General features: G+C 36.6%; 1 pseudogene; it reads left to right on the top strand.

Annotated features, from left to right (window-relative positions):
* The window catches only part of LOC121324446, a 179,936-nt pseudogene extending 159,102 nt beyond the window's left edge, over window positions 1-20,834 (top strand).
* The last annotated feature ends 260 nt before the right edge of the window (window positions 20,835-21,094 follow it).

Below are 21,094 nucleotides of genomic sequence, written 5' to 3'. Positions count from 1 at the left end.
ATCTGTGCTTTACAATGCTTGTCTATGCATTAGCCAAAACGACTTGAGACACTTGGCATAGATATGAGTTATCTTAAATGTTTCTGTCTCAGTGATCACATCCTTGAACCTTTTGAAACTCTCGGTAACATTTCTAACTTTTTAAAGCTCTCAGAAACAGTTCTGTTTAAGAACATCTGGTCCACCAGAGTATAAACATTAACCTGCCCCCCTGCAACGTGCTGCCCCTAGTGGATGTGGGAAATTCACTAATAAATACCACTTGGAACACATATGGTATTTCTTATATCAACAGGGAGCACAGTATCCCATGAGATGTGTTATTTATCATAATGTATTACTGTTACTGCACTGTTCAATAGTTACCATTTGCAGTCTCTGTGTTTCTAATTCTTGTGCCAAGAACAAAACACATGTACAGGCTTGCTATGAAGCACTCACAGTCTGCTGCACCTTGGTAGCATTCATGCATAATGTAGGACAAAGTGCATAATGTAGCAGCACAAGTTTATGTTGCAGGGTGAAGCATTTGATCAATGTACATAGAGTAACTATTAGAGGTAGCCATTCACAGGTTTTCCAGTGCAGCTATCGACTTCATTGAGGTTACCTGGCAACTTAGCAGCACTAACAAGATTGTTGGGGAATGCAAGAGACAGTTGCTATGTAATGCATGTGTCTGAAAATATACTGAATTCTAATTGGTCACCACTACACTGCACACACCTTCAATTGGCTGAGAATCAAAATGAAATATAGACAGGCTAATTTGTTTGGGAATAGGCACCACTCGAAGAGTGTTACAGCAAAAGAGAGCAAGGACAATATGTTTTTCATAGAGTAAAGGCAATCACTGTTATGATTTTATCATTTTATCCTGAGTTGTACTTAAAAACAAATGATGGCTTAATCATATTAATGTTGCATAATTTGGGAGGCCACAGAAAAATATTAAATGAAGTTGCATAACAGCTAAGATTTATGGTCTTATTTTGTTATTACCTTAACACAAGTAATAAAAACTAATGGCAGATGTGGATGCATTCCGAAGGTAAAAAAACAGAAAAACTCAAATCAGATACTTATATAACGTATGATCTATTCCTATAATACCCTATTCGGGTAAGATCACCACTGCTCCACCTAGGTGGGCCAGTTCAGTCCACATTCCCAAAGAAGACCTTAAAACAGGCAGGATCTCTCTGAGATGCTGGGATCCTCACAGAGGAATTACAGTAAACTTACATTATATTTTAGTTTTGGAAGCAAAGACATTTTAGCCTTTTAGTTTTAAATGCAAGTGGCATTGTGGTCAGGAGCACACGCCAAGAGATCCAGGCTTAGCAAACTGATCTTAAACTGGGATGGAGATAGGAATGTTTGTTATGCCTCTCATTGATAAAACAAACAAGCCAACAAAAACGTGACTATGAATTTCAATTTGGAGTAGGACTGGCTTCAGGAGAGGATTTTTCAGAGTTCTCTTATTTATGCACACTTTATAACATCCTCCCTAGCCACTAACAGGACCGATGCAGTGATTCAAGAAATGCAAACTAAACCTCTATTGTTCAGCAAACCAGCTGCAATGATGCACAGTGAAATATGTGTTCCAATATTTTTTTCTCATATCCATATTACATTTGTCAGTTTTGTTTCATTGTTTTGACTTTTTCTTAAATCAGAATGAATTATTTTCTTCTCTCTTGTATATCAAAATGGTCTTAGATCTGGACTTTTAGTCTATGAAGACGCTTAATTCGACATGACAATTGTGTTTCAATTGTTCTGTAGGGTTGTTACTCCTACAGGCATGATAGAGATCAAAATCTGCAGCAAAATTCCTTCTCATAAATCTACACAAGCTTTTAGTTGCTTCCATGCTGTTACTACACTTTCACAATGTTTTACAGTACTATGTGCTTTACCATACTTTACTAGGACTTTATCATGAATACAGCACTAAACTTGCCTTCTTCAATAAAAAATATATTATAAATAAAATAAAAAAAAAGCTTAGGGTTTCAGATGACTATACATGTATTATTCTCTAATAATGAACTCAATAATACAAATCACAATATAAGGATTATTACTATCATTACTACCACCCTAAACTCAAAGCAGCTATTCTTTCACCTCATTGTATGTGGGGGATGAGACCTGCTGGCCCTCAGTTGTACAGCTGGGAAGGACTGTGGTCCAAGGAGGTGAAGTGACCCGCGCCCAGGGGTCACACAGCGTCTGAAGAGGCTGAAATGGGATATTTGGCCTTTTGAAAGAAATCAATTGGCCATTGAGCAATGCAGCCTCCTGGGCTTGGAGGTCCCCTTCTCGGCTGATCTTCTGACTCCCGTGTTTTGAAAAACCCATAGACCTCCATCTGTCTTCATTGTGGCCAAATAGAGCGCAGACACTGGTTCTATGTAAAGGCTATTCTTTCATGCCCATGGTGATGTTGGACAATATTTCAGACCATTTCTTGAATCTATTCTTGTTTGTTTTCACTCAACACATGGTCATTCATTTTAAATGCCCTATTCCTACTGTAAGTGGAAAGGGTTTGGCCCGCAAAATTAAAGCCACGGAGATCAATCAATTATTAATTGATTTATTGTCTTTATTTTGCATACATTGCTTTAAAGAGTAATTAGTGGGGTTCTGAAAAAATACAACGTTACTGTACATGTCCCCACGTGTTGGTACAACTGTTTAAATAATGTATTTGTAATTTTTCTTTTCATTGTAATCCTTACAATGTTTTACACTATAACTTTAAATTCTTTTTCAAGGCTCTTTTCAAAATGTCCGCTCTAGTGCACTGATAATGTAAGGATTATTTCCCACATTATCAAACAGGGAACACAGCAATAACGAGCCATGATGTGGAATGAAACAGAAAAGTCAGAGCACTTTTTTTTTGAATCGCTCTTCTTGCAGTGATTTATAGAACAGCTCTCAAAATCCCACTGCACTAGAGCGACCATTTTGAAAACCACTTTGAAACAGGCTTTAAAGTTGTGAGGATGTTAACAATCAAAATAAAAATTACAGGCATGTTATTTAAACAGTTGTAGCAACATGTGGGGAATATTACGCTATATTTTTCTGAACCCCGCAACTTACTCGTTAAATTACATTGGTTGAGCAGTTCTGTCACACAGTCCCTACAAGGGTGTAAAGACAACATGACTGTCTAATGCGTATCATTTCAGTCACGATGAGCTACACTTCAGTTCTCACGTGGACTTTGACAGGACTTTCATGCTTCAGTAGTTAGAGGTCACATTTTAATAGGTTTGATTCAATATTTCCCTCACTATTTTATGGTGTTTATAATAATTATTGTGGTTCTGGGTTCTGTTTCTCTAACTTTTTTTTCCTGGCTTTGTTTGAGCTTGTGTTAAGCTTCTCTAGATAATCCTACATGCCAGGGCAGAACATCTTCCTCATCCCATTCAGATCATGTGACAATGTGACCTTTCAACTCTGCCAGCCCCACCTGCTTTCTCTGTCTTCAGGTGGGACGGGCAGTGTTGAAAATTTGTCAAATGATTTGTGTGGAATGAGGAAGGCCGCTTCTCCAAACAAGCTCAAAGCAACCTCAAAACCAGGTAAAACAAATCAGTCAGTAGTGGAGCAGCACAGAACCACTCCAAATTACTGCAACATCATAAGAAATACTAGCTGCCAGCAACAACAATGTTGTGTAAAGATGTGGTTTTATTTTTATGAGGCAAAGTACAGTAGTAATTATTTTGAATTTCATTCACGCGCAAAGTCTGTACAGAAACTTTACAACCAGCATTTTGATTAAACCCTTTCCTAGCAATCTACAATGACTAGTATGTAGGAGGTCAACAATCTTTTGACCTCCTACATACTAACCCACTATTACAACCTTGGCAGACACGTTAAACTTCTATCTTCAGTTTAAGCCAGTATACATCTTTCTTACATTAGTGCCAGTTTCCTCAGGGGATATAACATTTCCTAAAAGGGGAACAGGCTATGTGCTTTACCATGCTTTCTGAAGCAAGTGCGTAGAGGAGAGTTGGCTTTAGTTTTTAAAAGGACAAAGAATCAGTCTAAAGACAATTTGAAAAGTAAAGCTTGACTGCCAAGCTTTCAATTGTGGGTCCTCAAAGGAATGTTTTTGTTTTAGTGTATTTATTTATTTTGCTTCATCTGATTGAACTTACAGCAAAATAATAAAGCCAAATTGGATTATGATGTTTTGTTTTTTGTTTTCTGTTTTGTTTTTTTACTTTTCCATTGCCCTGAAATAAAACAAAGCTGTGCATAATTAGAGGAAATAAGCTACAAATGAGCTGATGAGTGGAAAATAGTCTGGATTTAATTATTGTTTTAACTCAATGCATCTGTGTTGAGCTGTTCTTTCTGTAGTGCCATGCGGGATGCGCTGAAATCTCATGGGGTGGGGGGTCTTTTCCGGGAAAGCTTTTTCTTTTTTAATCATTTTTGCAGTTGCCTTTGCACATTTTGGAACCACAGAACATAAAAACATCCAAGTGATTTCTCTGGTTTGTATTTCTTGGCCTTTTTGGCTTGAACCCTTGAAAGTTATCAAAATGCGTCACATTTTTTTCTATTTACGGTCGGTTTACTCATCATTACGGTACATTCATCTTTATTAAAACTTCTTCAAACCTTGTTACCTTACCTCTGCTGGCAGAAGTGGCATTATGATATTAAGAGCAAACATGATAAAATACGAACTAGTCTTCTAGAAGAGCAGCAATTCAGTATTGATGTATTTAGTTCATTTAGATTTGCACGTGCAAGCTGCATTTCTGTTGCATGGAGACCTTGAATTTGAGTCTCTCATGATTTAAAGTAATATACTGTACCACTGTAAGCAACATGCTTATCCATTCCACGGTTAAAACATTCAACACCCTTTAAAACTCCCTCCACCTCTCCATGGAAAATTAAAACAGAAATCTGGAAAAATAGCCTAGTTTTGGCATTGGAATTGAAGTAGTCATTTGGGGAAAACGTTTCTTATGCTATGTAATTTCCCTTTCCAGTTTTTAAAGAGTGAATTGAGACTGCTCTCCGCTAGGCTCCATTTTTTCATATTTGATTTTTTAAAGAGTGGCCTCTCTGCGGCTGGGTGATTTATAGCAGAGCTCTGACTAATTCCATCTCACCTTGGCTACCTTACAAAGAGGTGGGATGAGGCAGCAGTCTTGTGATGAGTAGACCGTGAGTGGAAATACGATTATGGAGAGCCTCAATTGCTTTCTCTTCTATTTATTTTGTAATAATGTATAGTGTATGGGCTTGGATTTTCTTAGAGTGAAACATTAACCCATTAACTGTTTCAGGTTTAAAAAATACAATACTTAGTATTTCTCAAAAGAAAATTTCATGAGCAGATCCACTATGGGCAATACAATGGATGGGGAACATATTATGGAGTGGTATACTAATATGGCCCCCATAGTACTGCAATGGATGTTTGTGTGTATTGGTAAAATTATGATACCAATTGAAATGTTAAAACGTAAACCTGTATTGTAAACGTAAACCAATGTCTCATAACACTATAGCTGCCCTTGTGTTACCACAGCTCCTAAGAACAAAACCTTTAGTGCCACTCGTGGCCATTAAAGACCATGTGATAAAAAATAACCTACTCTAGCAGTTAATAAACTGGATATACTAACTGCATCTTAAAGCATCTACCAGAATTTAGTTGTTAGCAATCTTATAATCTATTGTCAGCTTAATTGGAAGACAGACCTAGGGTAATATGCTGGATAAATTTAGTCTGTGAAAAGAACACTAGTCTAGAAAGTTGCATTAGACTTTTTGAGAGCTATGACTGTATGAATGGGAATCAGAATCTTGAAACCAGTTTTGGTTCAGCATAGGCCAGTAATGTTCTTGATGGACCCTGATTGACTTACAATCAGAATAAACAGAATTTTCTAAAAGTGAGATGCCAAACTAAAACTGTCCCACTATTATTTTCAAACAGCAATGGCAGAATCTGCTGTACAAAGGTGTGTAAAAACATGGACAAAAAAATGACCAAATGAAACACATTGAGGCTAACTTTCCCCCACATTTAATTTATGTCAGTACAAAACTGACATTGAAGTGCTGCCATGTGTGAGTTTCTGAATGTGACTCACAACAACAGGAAGTTATAACGTGTTCCTGTTACTCAGGAAAGCAAAACAAGAATGTAAACAAATGTGCAAAATAAATAATACACATAAGATTGTACAGAAAACACAACTGAGCTGATTTTTTTTTTTTTTTTTTTAATGGCATAGCAAGATTACAACTTTCTTAAATACATTTAAAAAAAATGCACAGGTGTCGTTGTCCATTATATCAACAGTACGAAGGTCACTCTTGAATTAGGGACTTAAAGGATGTGTTTCAGTAAGAATACCTCTGTTTAGAAAAAGGAACATGATTAAAACATGCACAAGAACACAGAAACTGGACTATGGAACAATGGTCAAAGATGCTTTGGACTGTTTATGAATGGACAACGACACCTGTGCCTTCTGCCTGTTCTGTTGACAATTCAACACTTGTCTTTTTTCTATTCCTTAAGAATATTATCTTCAAGTATTGCTCATCCTTGTTATACAGCTTTGGGTCTTCCAGTCTTGGGTTTGTCAATTACAGATAATGTTTCTCTGTACTTGTTGATTATGCTTCAGCTACCACACCTTGAAAATCAAGTGATGCAAACTATTTCACTCAATATTTTTCCTTCTTTGTGCAAGTCAAGGTTGTTATAATAGCAGAAAACACTAGTGGAGGCTTTGAGTAAATTGTTGATGCTCATAATGTAAATTCAATATGTCCAGGACTTTTGCACAGCAGTGCCTTTGCAGTGAACATCATTCATTTTTGATAAGTCAGTTGCAAAGTCAGACCACAGGAATTGGGCAGTTTTGTAGTTTTTATTATTTATTTTTTTAAAACCATAAATATGTCATGGAAGCCAGACTACTTGCCTGTGAGAGAGTACAACTCCCTCTGAGTCATCTTGCTAGAATATTGTATTCTGATGCCACCGGGTGAAATAATCATAGCATGCGTTCCTCTTAATGGTAGTTTAGGATGAGCACAAGAAACCTCAGGGAGAGGATTTGGATGCTTTCAAATCCAAAAGGAAATTTCATTCCAATCCAGAGCAGTCTCTATTTTTAGTTGTCAAAAAATCTGGCACTGAACTGATAAGTGTTAGCAGATGTACTCTTGTTTTTAATGGAAACTGCGTGTTCTTTTTTTTTTGCTTCGTAACTTTCTTGTGGATTTGCTTTTCCCAATAGACCGCCCTCCCTATGTTGTTTGAGAGTTTGTTAGCTTTGCTCTACAGTGGCCCCTGCTGGTTTTCAGGGGGAGAGCGGCATCCATTACGGTTCGTCCAATTTTATGAAGGCACAACCAATCAAGCTTGATTAGCCACATTTCCACCTGCACCATGAAACATCTGTAAAATATAATAGAACCTCATTTAAATATTCCTCATTCCAATCCTCAGCTGAACTGGAATCAATAGTTAAAGCTGTAATTTACACAGACATTCCTCAAGTGCTTTCCAATATTTCCCTGATTGTACAGTTAATTGGCAGCCTTCGTTAGATCACTTCCTCCATCAAATGAATTCAGTGAGGCTGATTTCTGCCAGATTGCAATCCTAAATGTGACTGACAGAGTTGTATTGCAATTATTTAACAATACAGACAGTGCAAATATACCAAGTCAGACCCAACACAAGACAACTGCCCAACCGGTCTGTTTTACTAACAGTTCTGGACAATTTCCTTAAACTTTGCAAGTTCTTCTTTTTAAAATTTGCACTCTGATATGTTAATGTAAATGCATTATCAGCTTGTTTCACAGGCCTCAATTACCTCGAATCTTGAACTACCTAAATTACAGGTAATCCAAGTGTAATGGGGTTCTGGGAAACCAGGTGCAAATGTTTACTGTCAGGATAGTCTTTTAGACGAAGGATTTAATACTGTATACCATATTTTTAGGGGTCATTTATAGAACATGGAGGGAAATACACTCACCATTTGTGGTTAATCTGTTCATTAATGCGGATGGTTATTTTGTTTTTTAAAATCACCAGACGTCTCTCACTTGTGACCACTGTAACTGGGGTTTGAAAGCAGGCAAAAACACTGACTGGCGTACATAGATCCCATATGTGTCTTAAGGAGTGATAGTTTAATTTTAATTTGAGATTACCGATTTCTATTATGCCATAGCATATTTAAGTATAAAAACAATCAGCAAGCCAAAAGATGTTCAGCACTGATGTTATATGCACGTTTGTGACTTGCATAATAAAAGATTAACATAATACATGTACTGGCTTTTAGTTCTTTCAAGGGAAATGCAAAGTTAAGGAGATCTCCTACAGGATTTCTCAATATGTAAACTAACAACAGCTTGTCCACCGTCCTGCAGTGTTTACCTTGGTTCTTTGCTTGTCATGCAGTGTTTACAATGGTTCTCTGCTTGTCATGCAGTGTTTACCATGGTTCTCTGCTTGTCATGCAGTGTTTACCATGGTTCTCTCCTTGTCCTTCAGTGTTTACCATGGTTCTTTGCTTGTCCTGCAGTGTTTACCATGGTTCTCTGCTTGTCCTGCAGTGTTTACCATGGTTCTCTGCTTGTCCTGCAGTGTTTACCATGGTTCTCTCCTTGTCCTTCAGTGTTTACCATGGTTCTTTGCTTGTCCTGCAGTGTTTACCATGGTTCTCTGCTTGTCCTGCAGTGTTTACCATGGTTCTCTCCTTGTCCTGCAGCGTTTACCATGGTTCTCTGCTTGTCCTGCAGTGTTTACCATGGTTCTCTCCTTGTCCTTCAGTGTTTACCATGGTTCTTTGCTTGTCCTGCAGTGTTTACCATGGTTCTTTGCTTGTCCTGCAGTGTTTACCATGGTTCTTTGCTTGTCCTGCAGTGTTTACCATGGTTCTTTGCTTGTACTGCAATGTTTACCTTGAACAAAAAATAAACATAAATACAATAGGACAGCATACATTTCCATGTCTCAACACTAAGAGGGTAGTTTAAATCAAATACTTGACTAATAACGCACAAGAGACAACGTGTTTTCCAGGCTCCTATAATTTTGTAGGCTCCTTCAAATTGTTAAAATCAAGGGTAGGCCAAATCTGAATCTTGAAAATGCAGTGTAACGGACAAAGGTCTTTGCCTATAAGTAATGTATTATTTACTCTGGAGGTTGTTTTAGTGTCATTGGAACTTACCTGTAGTTCTAGTTGTGCAATTGTACTCATTTTCTAATGTGAGCACCATCTTTAAACAACTTCAGTATTTTGTTTAGCATTAAGAAATGTGAACTATTAAAATGTCAATGCAAATTAAGTTACGCACATCAAAAATTCAAAGGTTGTGCGCATGATCAGTAAATAAAAAATGGTTGTCATTAATATCCATTTTTAGTGGAAAAAAAATGGAAACATACAGACTTCAACCATATAAAACAGAGCCTGAGTCTGGGGTTGCTATGGTGCATGTACCACCCACCCCCCCCACCCCCCGCTCAGCGTTCTTGTTATTAGTTTCATGAGGATGAATAAACGTACTGTGGAAATAACATCCACCTTTATGCAAACTCAGCCTGTTTCCATTAGGTTTGTCCCATTTTTTGTTTTGTTTTAGCACATAGATTTATGTAATAAAATCTTTAATGGAAACATAGTTTAGCAACTCCATCTTTCCATATAGCTGAATCATCCTATTGTGAAATCACAAGCCATGTAAAACGAGATGAGTTGTAAAACACAATTTTAGACAGAGGCCTTTGAAGTGAGTTGTAACTTTGCACATAAAGAAAGGTTCCTTGTGTTCAGTTGTTTGTTTTTCCTCTCTTTTTCTGTTAGCCATTGGCAGGTCTGATCTCTGCTCTCAGCAGTGGGGTTTATCTTGAGCATTAAGTGAGATGCCAGCTGATGTATCATATGAGCACTCTCTTATCGAGCTCCATCTATATACTGATTTAATATGCTCCCTGAACATAGAAATTAGTTTTACTGCTTGCTCCTTCTCAGATACTGACAGTCTATGTTGGGTCCTCAATTGAACCAAGATGGAAAAGGGAGATAGCCAGTGTTGTTGGAGGCAGTAGTCTTTCAGGGTTGTATTTTTATGATTTAGGCCCCAGGCTGAATTTTTTCCATTGTCTAACCTTTTCCTCCTCCTCCTCCTCCTCCTTCTTCTTCTTCAGTACATTTCTTCTACATTTCGTCATTTTTGTCCCTGAAATGTGCTGAAGCCAAATGCGGGAAACAGGAGGCCAGTAGCAAAGATTTTCAGAATCATATACCTTAGTACATGGTTCTCAAACTGGGGGTTACACAAAGGTTAATGACATTAAGAATTATACAAACTAACTGTTGTTTGTTACTCCAGTCCCTGTATATACTGTAAAATCTACATCGAACTATAATTCTGATATATTGCTGTGACAAGTGAGTAAACCTTGTACAGTATTTTCAGTTCATTTGTAGTTTTGTGTTGCAAGGAAAGGGGTTGAGTATACTGAGAATGGCTTCATTAGTTTACAAGGAACGAACGATTTTTAATATGGTAAACCCTCTTGGTGAAGACATTGCACACACAAGAACAATTAATAGATCTAGAGTACCAACAATGTGTTACTTTTTACAGCCACACTTCAAAATGATTATTATTAAGCATGAAACCATTGTAAATTGTTTGTTTGGAAGATATGAGATATGCAGCGGTATAAACCCTTTGTGGATACATGCTGAAACCATTACATATTTGCATGATTATGCCATTTCATGTCCGAAGGCAGATTGCTTTTGTCAGGGAGTTCCCCACATTGCATTGTCTCAGCAGCAGTTTTTGTTTGCATAGGCCCTAATGCAAATATGTAACGGTTTCAGCATGTTTTTTTTGTCTTTTTTTTTTCCCAATCCTCCTTACAGAACTGCTTCAACTCGATGACATTTGAGGGATTCCTTGCATTGTCAGCTCACTTCAGGTCTTGCCACAACATTTCGATGGGGTTTAGGTCTAGACTTTGACTTGGCCATTCTAAAATGCAGAATTTCTTCTTCTGAAGCCATTCTTTTGTAGATCTGCTTGTATGTTTAGGATCATTGTCTTGTTGCATGACCCACTTTCGGTTCAGCTTCAGTTCACAGACGGATGGCCTGACATTCTCCTCTAGAATTTTCTGATACATTGCAGAATTCATGGTTGTGTCAATGATGGCAAGCCGTCCAGGTCCTGAGGCAGCAAAGCAGCCCCAAACCATCACACCCCCACCACCATGCTTGACGGTTGGGATGAGGTTCTTCTGTGCAAACACAGTGTTTGGTTTTCGCCAAACATAATGTTTCTCATTGAGGCCAAAAAGTTCTACCTTTGAACATTGTTCCAGAAGTCTTATGGATCATCTCTGTGCTCTTTGGCGAACTTTGGAAGGGCAGCAATGTTTTTTATAGAGAGCAGTGGTTTCCTCCTGGCTATCCTTACATGAACACCATTCTTGTTCAGTCTTTTTCTGATAGTTGAGTCATGAACACTCACATTAGCCAAGGCAAGAGTGGCCTGCAGATCCTTGGATGTTATTCTGAGGTTCTTTGTGACTTCTTTGATGGTTTTCCGATTTGTTCTTGGAGAGATTTTGGTAGGATGACCTTTCCTGGGTAGAGTAACTGTGGTCTTGAACTTTCTCCATCTGTAGACTGACAGTGAATTAGCAGAGGTCCAAATCCTTAGAAATGGTTTTGTAACTAGACTGGTGAGTATCAATAACTGTTTTTCTGAGGTCCTCTGAGATTTTTTTGATCGTGGCATGACGTGTTTGTATGGTGAAGACTAAACTCACAAAGTTTCTCATCTTTATATAGGGTGGGGCCTCCAAAACTCACCCCTGAAGATCTACCTAATTATTTAAACACCTGATTCTAATTATCCCCTTAATTGAGCTGCTAAAACCAGGGGTTCACTTACTTTTTCACATACCGTGGATCATAATTACTCATTGTTTGTCTAATTCATACATAATTTTGTTTCAAAAGACATGGAATTGGTTAATATAAACCCTATTGGATAATTAAGAAGGCTATCATGGTAAAACTATGGAATTTCCATAATTATCATTGGGGTTCACAAACTTTTTCTCAGCACTGTATCTGCAAAGGTTTATTCGTTGCGGCTACAATAACTGTGTAAATGCAGTGCTGCATATTTATAACTTAATAATGGTGTCTCCCTGCTTACTGATAGGCAGGCATCATTATGTAATGACTACAGTATATTGTGGCAGATGTATTTGTATTAATTTATTAGCCCTTTGTTCCCTGCTTATACTGTAAAAATGTACATTAAGGTCTAGCCTGGTGGATTAAGCATCAGGACTGACGGATCTAGTTTGGGGGTTTAAGCAACCATACTGACCAGTCTTGCCTTGTTACATGGATAGACTCTTGGATCAATGCAGATTGGGTTAATTCGGGTGACACATCACATCAATTCATTGCCCTGAGTCAGATCCTGTTCAGTTATGTCTGTCTGTAAATAAGACTGCAAGAGATAAGCCAACTGTCTTTTGATGGAATTGAATGTAGATAGGCGCTAGGAATTACACCCATACATTGACATTCTATCAGGGAATTACACCCCTACACTCAAATTGCATTAGTTCTATGCTTGGTCTAGATATGGGGTCTCAAACATAATGTGACAGCTGTCCTCCCCCATATTATTCACGTTGATAATTAAATAGATAGTTAGGACTACTGCATTCATAAAGAAGGGATGTTTAAGCATGGGAGCAAAAATAGTTTAATAAAGATTTATTAAGAAAATGAACGTCCAAACCCCCACTAAGCATCAACCACTTGTTTTATTTAAAAGAGCAATCGCTTTGCATGCTAAAACTGCATTAAACCCATAAATGTTTGACTGCATTTATACAGCACACTGTTATTATTTTATTATACTTTTTTTCTGAATCTAGACTGGAAAAAAAATCTATCCCCAACAAAATGGAAGAAGAAGGAATGTGGTTAACCCCCCCCCCCAACCACACAGAGAGAATTAATGGGTGGGGGGGGATGAAAGAGGCAGTTAAGCTAAACCATTTGTCTCCACAGGGTCAAATGAATACCTTCCATCATTAAGGCTTCCTGTTTCAAAAACATTAATTAGCGTACAGTCCTGACTTCAAGGGGGCAAAGAGAATTTCTGGTCAATTAAAGAATTCTGTTCTTGAAGAGTTTTGCATAGTTTTGACCTCTGCTGTGTTTTCTTCTCTCTTAATTGGCACTTGTTATGCCCCTTTGAGTGTCTATTGGAAAATAAGTCTGCAGTGGTAGATCTTAAATCAGCTTCTTCAAGCTATGAAGATGTGCACTGAATAATAAAGGCAAATCTACAATTACTAAAATGAAAAATCTCTGCTCTTAATGTCATGTATAAAGGCACAATAAGCTATGGGTGACCAACTGGTCTATATTTTAAAGGATTTTGAATTTAAGCTGGTAGACTAAACAAAAATTGAAAACATCAGACAAATGACTTTGGACAATTCAATTGAGTAGTTTAAGTAATACAAATCTAGTCCTGCCTGGCATTTTAACTTATTTAAATAAATGCTCTTTTGAGACTATGTTAGAGAATGTGGTTGTCATAACCATGGTACAGAAAAGGCGCTATTCCAATGATCTATTTGAAACTCCACTTCAGATTTAATAGGTATACTCTAATAAGAACTACTTTAGAAACAAAAGATTTAACTGGTTGTGGTAAACAATTTAGGCACAGCTAAAACAAAGATCCAGACTGGAATGGCACAGGGTTGGCCATGCCCCCTCTTTGAGCCTAATCTTGCTATTGTATATTGCTATATTTAAGCTTTTAATTTTACAGGAAATGCTGACACATTGAGGTTGGCACTAGTGGGGGGGAGGGGAGTTTCAAAAGTTTGTAAATGATAACTCCAGTGTTAATGAACAAATCAGTTTTTAGCATTGATTTTGGCATTTTCATACCTATTTTGCTATTAAATAATTGTGCTAATGCGTAATCTGAAATTATGTTGATTTACGAAATAATGTTACTATCTTAACAAGCAGTGCTTCTTGCGACTATTTCTTTTGTTTGTGTGGGAATTTAAAAGGAAATCTATGTTAATTGTCATACTTTATCAGGAGTTAATTTGCACTTGGAAAATTAACACATTTTAATTAACAAAAAACTGTATAACTCACCTTGAATCAGTATTTAACTTCTTTGGTGTTAAAAAAAATTGAATAAACAAACAACAGTATGGAATTGCTGGGAGTGGCAGCAGTTGCAGTGCAGGAAATGTAAATTTTAGATCTTCAGATTGAGTCTAAGATTGATAGACCCTGGCTGCAACTCCGACAATACGGAGAGAGGATGTACAGAAAGTTAATTTCTTACAGACTGCCTACATAATTCAATATTTGTAGTTGAGAATAAATCAGGTGTATTCACTTGTTTTAACCATTTGTAACCTTACAGAGCATGTGTTGTATTTCTGAAATGATATAGGTCTACCTTTATTTGCACCCAGTGTACTCTTACAGAAATGATCAAAGCAACTGTAGTATTGATCATTATCCAAACTCTGGATTCATACATTCTACTGTAGATTTTATTTGAAGTGTTGGTATAGAAAATGACATGAAAGAAGAACAGACGTACAGTAGGGCACACAGATTCACTAGGAATGTGATTGCACAGACCTTTGGTTTACTAAAAATTAGGTTTCGATGCCTCGACAAATCAGGGGATGTGCTAACTGTGGCTAGGATCTTTGTATCCTGCTCAACATAGCTATACACCAAGAAATGCTTGTTGCACTTGAGGAAGATGAGGAGGAAGAAGCGCCTCATCTTGAACCACTGGAGCCTCCTCATAATATTCCTCCCAGAGAAGCCACTGGAGCCAGCGATGTCAGGAAACAGATCATTGACATGCATTTTACTTAACTGTATTTGTAATATTGTCAGACTCCCCCTACACTTTATGTGCAATACACATTTTCACCTTCACACGTTTGTATGCATATAACAGTTTATGCATATAAAATTCTTATAATACTGTAAGTGTTCATTGACTACTTCTAATCATGTTGAGTTTATTTATCGCAGAGGCAAGGAGACAGTACCTGAGAAAATGCATTCAACATGATTAGAGGAATTCACTGAACAGTTATAAACAAATTGTGTATTGGGTTATGGAGTTATATCATAATTTTAAAAGCTTAATACATATATAATGAAGTGTTGCTAAAAATACATACAAAAGTAGATTTCTTATGTCAACATAAGAAAATAAATTCCAGCCAAGCCTACATAGATGGCTTACCCCCACCCCATCCAATCAATCAAATAAATAAATAAATAAATAAAAATGTCAGCCTGTGCAACGTAGAGGGACAGAAAGCCTGGGGAATGGGAGGTGTCTGTTGTCCCTTTACACTTCTAGCATGTGATTGCAGCTGAGAACTAAGAATTTTTAGAATAGGAACCAAGCTTGCTATAAGCTCCCTAAGACAAGTGCCAATGACTGACACCTGCTGCACCAGAACCTGGTGATTTTTAACCACATGCCTGAGGTGGTCGGTCAGGTTTTGCACAACTACCACCTGCTGCCCTTGTTGATCCTTCATGCCATCCAATATCTTGATGATTTAACCTTGCCCACTATTTACCTCCCTCTGTGCATTTAGCAACTGAAACAAAGCTTTTCTGATGTCAGCTGCAGTATTTGTTTGTCTGGCAGGGGAAGTGGTCCAGTTTATTGGTAAAGTTAATCAGATATTATTCAAAGCCCTTATTCTAGGTGGTGTGCTGGGAGATGACGAATGTGCCCAGCCAGGAGGTCCCAGCGCTGATGCCCTCTGTCCCTCACCTGCTGACAGTATTTTGGAGCTCACATCCTTTTGGGTTTGAGGAGCTGCACACATTAGGAACACAGCTCTGTAACGTGTATTGTATATATAATATTAATATATTATATATATATATATATATATATATATATATTTAAAAAACAAATAATACTTTGGTATATTTTTTTTCTTTTTAAACAGAAAAAGATTGCAGAAAAGGATTTTTTTTTAAATCCGTGCCATCCAATTTTTACACACACACCAGATAATCATAAATCAGCATTTTATGTGAACTTTTCTAAATAAATGTACATTCTGGATAACAAAATGCACACTTTTAAATGAAGTTTACAAATTATACACAACACAGTTACTCCTGTTATTTTTTAATTCCCTGTGGCTGATGTTAGGTGTGGGAGAGCCGTCTCCCTGTACAATAGTAGTTGTTTCTATAACAACGAATTATGCTTCCATTAGTTTTTCTTGTTTGCGTCAGCATGCATTTTTGATTAACGAGTTCCCCCTATCTAGTCCTTCAGACAGGAAGTGATGTTACCTATGACAATTAAGCTTTTTAATGAGAAATTAGTTAATTAACAACCTAGTTGACTCAATTTCAAATCATTATCTGATTGATTTTATTAACAAATTCCATTTGTAAATCATTTGCTACTAAAGCTGTTGTTACTATACCACAAGTTCAATACAATAATGCTGATGTTTAAGTTACAGTTAAGTAAAAAGGCACAATAGGGGTGGGTTGTTTTGGATATCGGCATGGGTTGTGAGGCACGAGGTGTAGCCATGTTATAATAGATGACTATCAATCTACAAAAAATGTTTTTGATATCATAGAATGAAGCACATACCTTGTTTTGGTCATCTGTTATATTCTGTAATATCTGACGATCATGAAAAGATTAAGTACAATAAAGCAGGTTGCCACACAATTTTAAAATTCATGTCTATAGGGTTCTGCTTTACTGGATGTATTTTGATTAAGTATTGGTCAACACTTGCTCTATATCTTCTGATTGTGCATCCTCTGTGGTTTATACACTGAATTGTATATATTATTTTGTAGAAATTAGCCAGCAAGAAGTCAGTCTTAATTAGTGGAATGTGGCACTCACCTTTGAGTGATGGTTTATGGTCTGCTTGTTTTCTTGTTTAGAGATTAACTGTTGTAGCTCACTGCTGCAGCCATGCTTACAGAGTTGCTAATGAGTTATGCATTTTTTTTAAATTAGAACAGTGGTTGGCAAAAGATTCTGTCCTCAGAGAGTTGTTCCACGGATACAGCAATAATGTTGTGAATGCTAATAAGAGGTACGACAACAGAGGTTAAAGACTTTGTAATCTTCTTATGAATGTTTGGCTTTATTACCATGTTCCATCCTCAGTTTGTATAAAAAGTTTGATTGAAAATCTCTTAAGTAATCCAACATTTGTGTCTTTGTGTTAGGCAATGTCCTTGGCTTCAGTTGGAGCCCAGCTGTTTAAAATTGGGAGACGGAAACTGGTTCACCTCTCTCTGTGAGGCCTATCCCACGGTGTTCCGGGGGATAAGTGCAGGTGAGGCCCACAAAATGAATCAGCCTGAGATGCCTTGTCATTCTTCAGGAATGCTGGAAGAAATCCTTTTGGCTTGAGTGACCCATGCTTCAGGGAGAATATTGTGTAATCTCCAACAGCTGTCATTGCAAGGGAGGCGTTTGCTGAGCGGAACTCACTTTTGCTAACCAGCCAAATAGGGCTAAATGAAATCCTATTGAAAATGGAGTAAATTGGTGCCAAAAAACATTTGTAATTAGAAAGCAGATTAATTCTCACTGTAGCAGTGGTTCTTAAGACACAATGTATACTTTGGGGTGGCTGGTGAATAGACGCTATCATAAATTAACCATGACAACAAATAGACTAAAGAAAGCTGCACAGCAGTTACTATTACTGTTAGTTACTATGCAGTATTATAGATTACATTTCATAGTGTTGTACATGTATTTTTGGCTACAGTCTTTTTCAATTATAAACAATTTTACTGTATCTGAAAAAAGCTTTTGTGCTGTGTTTTGCCATTTTCTCGTTATCTCATATTTCACAGAGATCTGTTTCTTTGCTGGGTTTCCATAAGTGAATTGTTTGTGTATTTTCAATTTAGGTCCCAAAAAACTAAAAACCAGCCATCAAAGTGCTGTTAAAAATATCCCTGACTTGTTTTCAAAAGATTACAAGAATCAAGCTTTACCGGATTACTGCAAAAGAAGTAACATATCATTCAAACACTGCCACCTTTTCAGCAGAGAACAACAGCACTCAGGTTAACTTTTCTAAAATGACTAGTAACAATATAAGTTAATATTTGCAAAGTATTTATTAAGTGATGCGTTTTCAAGACCTGGACAAATATAGGAAAAAATAAATGAAAGGGACTTCAGACAAGAAAATAAACAAATCGGAGTTGCTCAAAGCAGTTGATGATGCCAAAAAAGCATTATTTCAAGAAAGTTATGCCAAGAAAGTTATTTCACCTGATCCGACTGGATAGGAAAGTGCACAGCAAGGTCCATTACAAATTACAGGCATTGTTAAAACATATATGGACATAATACTGGTTCATTAATTAAGAGATAGACTGCTGCCATAGCACAAAATCACCCTGGTGATTACAGACACTCCTCTACACTGTACATGCAAATTAAAGGTCCCTTTTTATGGTGAAATATACAATGTCCATTTTGCTCCATAGTGTGTTGTTGTGTACAGTGACTGTTGTAATTGTTTTGTTACGTTTAAATACTACACAATAGAAAAGTGATATTGCTGGGTAAAATGTACCCTGTACATTTCGTTCCCTAATGTGCCGTTATGTATCTGGTAATACTAAGTTTCGCAATATTAAAGAATTAAAAGGTGCTGTTGCCGTGGAATTTCACTTGTTATGAAACGTACAGTATTCCGTTGTCTGATTTGCGATTTTGTTGTATAAGCTTCATCAGACACTGTGGAAAGTACAGGTCTTCTCCCTCCAAACACCTTCAGCACTGTCCCTCTCACCTGCTGTTAATCATAACCCCTCTGTGGGCACGAGCCTTGAGTCTCAGCCATACTGTCAGGTTTCCGTCCTTGTAAGCACATTTTGTGATGTGTTTGTTATAGGGAGGGTGAATGTATAGTATCTTTCAGCATCTCTGTTTTTAGATTTTTGTGAATTCGTTCTGATTATGGAGAAATTTGCCACGGTAAAAAAAAAAGGTGTATTTTTTTAAAAGGGTTTCAGAAGTAAAAATTAAAGGATTGCAAAACAACATGTTTAATTGTATAACAAATTATAATTCCCAGCCTGACGGGCTTTAGTAGACCTGCCTCTCTGTATGTCTGTATGCCACACTTACATTTCTACACATATCTAGAGAACTGTTTTTCCAGTTATGATGAAGCTTGGTAATGACATTATATAGTATAGGTTACTGAATATTTTACAGGATATAGTCACACTTTGGGTCATGGTGGTCTACTTATTTCACCATACTGATGACATTTTTTTTTTACAGCAATGACAACAATATACCTGATATGTCTGTTACTAAAAAGTCTGAAAAACAGCCTTTTAAACAATATTTTATTTTTAAACTTAGATGACTAAAAAGGTAGCCCTGTTACAGATATTTAAACCATTCCAGATTTTACTGTGAATTACTTTTAATCCACAGTTATTGTACAGTTAGTAATGTTTTCAAGCAAACCTATATTAAAGACGATTAAGAATTCTTAAAGCCGTGTTGTATCCTGTGAACAAAATAGTTTTTTCAGTTTACCAATCATGTTATTTAGTGTTTTACCATACCTGTCTGTACATTACCAATACCATCACTGCCTCGTTAGAATGCAAGTTGCATAGTTTGGCTAATGTAGGACTGGTCAATATCAATGTCCATCTCTTTTTGATACTTCAACAAGAAATGGAAGTTCCACCAAACCACTGTTGCACTTCCTTCATTTGATGTCACAATCTGGGTACCTTGCAGTAATGTCTTTGCAGAGGAGATTTGGGCTTTTTGACATACATTTTTCTGATTACATTAAGGGTCATGGCTGAACCATGTGAATTGACATATTCACCATGTTATGATATGCTTCCACTTAACATACATTTATTGATATTCATCTTGATTATCCTATATGACTTTTTAACCTGCCCAACATACTGTTTCTCTAAATGTCTACATACATAGAGTAAGTGCACTGGGAATGATAGACTATTCCTAGCAGAGTTGAAAGGTCATATTGTCACATGATTTGAATGGAATGAGGAATGTCAAAGTAAGCCCTAAGTGGAGTGCAGACCAATATTGAGAACAAATATAATAATTAATTACTGGAGCAACAGAACCACACAGAATAATTGTAGCTGCTTACCCTTTAAAGTATTTTATGTTACTTTAATCAGTTTTTTAAAAATTGTAAAATGAATATATTACTTGTTTTTATTAAAAATCATAATTTATAGTGTAAAATATATTTTCATATTGTGATTAACATATGTATGTAATTATTTCTGCTTGAATTTATTGGCCTAAATGTTTATGTTGTTGATAAACAGTATCGGCTCTAATGTACTATTACCTGCAATATTAAACTCTGACTTTTTTTTGCTTCCAGCTTTGAACATGGACAACCACAGGCACAGGTTTGATTATTCCTCAAGAAAATGATAATTAGTGAACACTCCCTCCATTTAAGAATGCTGATTACTATTAAGATAACATGGTGTATCACAAAAATATCCAAGTGAATCTCATAAACCTTAACAGGATCTGCTGTTCACCTAAAGAGTTTTCATACTTGCATTTTAAATACCCATTTATTACAAAAAAGTCTAATAAAAAAGAACATAGTTTTTGGAGAATCTTGCCCAATGTGTGCTTCTTTATTATAAGTAAATATCATATCTACAATTGCATTCATCATTTTAATTTACTGAATCTTAAAAAAATAAAGAATGAAAGAAAATTGTTGAAATGTTTTTCAAATGAATTTTTATTTATTTATTTATTTATTTATGGATACATTTAGTAGTCGGTAATTGATTTTTGCCCCATTTTTCTCCCAATTTGAAATAGCCATTTGTATTATTTTTAGACTCAGCTCACCGCTACC

Source organism: Polyodon spathula, chromosome 12 (assembly GCF_017654505.1).
Source record: "Polyodon spathula isolate WHYD16114869_AA chromosome 12, ASM1765450v1, whole genome shotgun sequence".
NCBI lineage: Eukaryota > Metazoa > Chordata > Actinopteri > Acipenseriformes > Polyodontidae > Polyodon > Polyodon spathula.
Note: the sequence above shows the minus strand (reverse complement) of the source record. Positions and strands in the feature narration are given on the sequence as shown.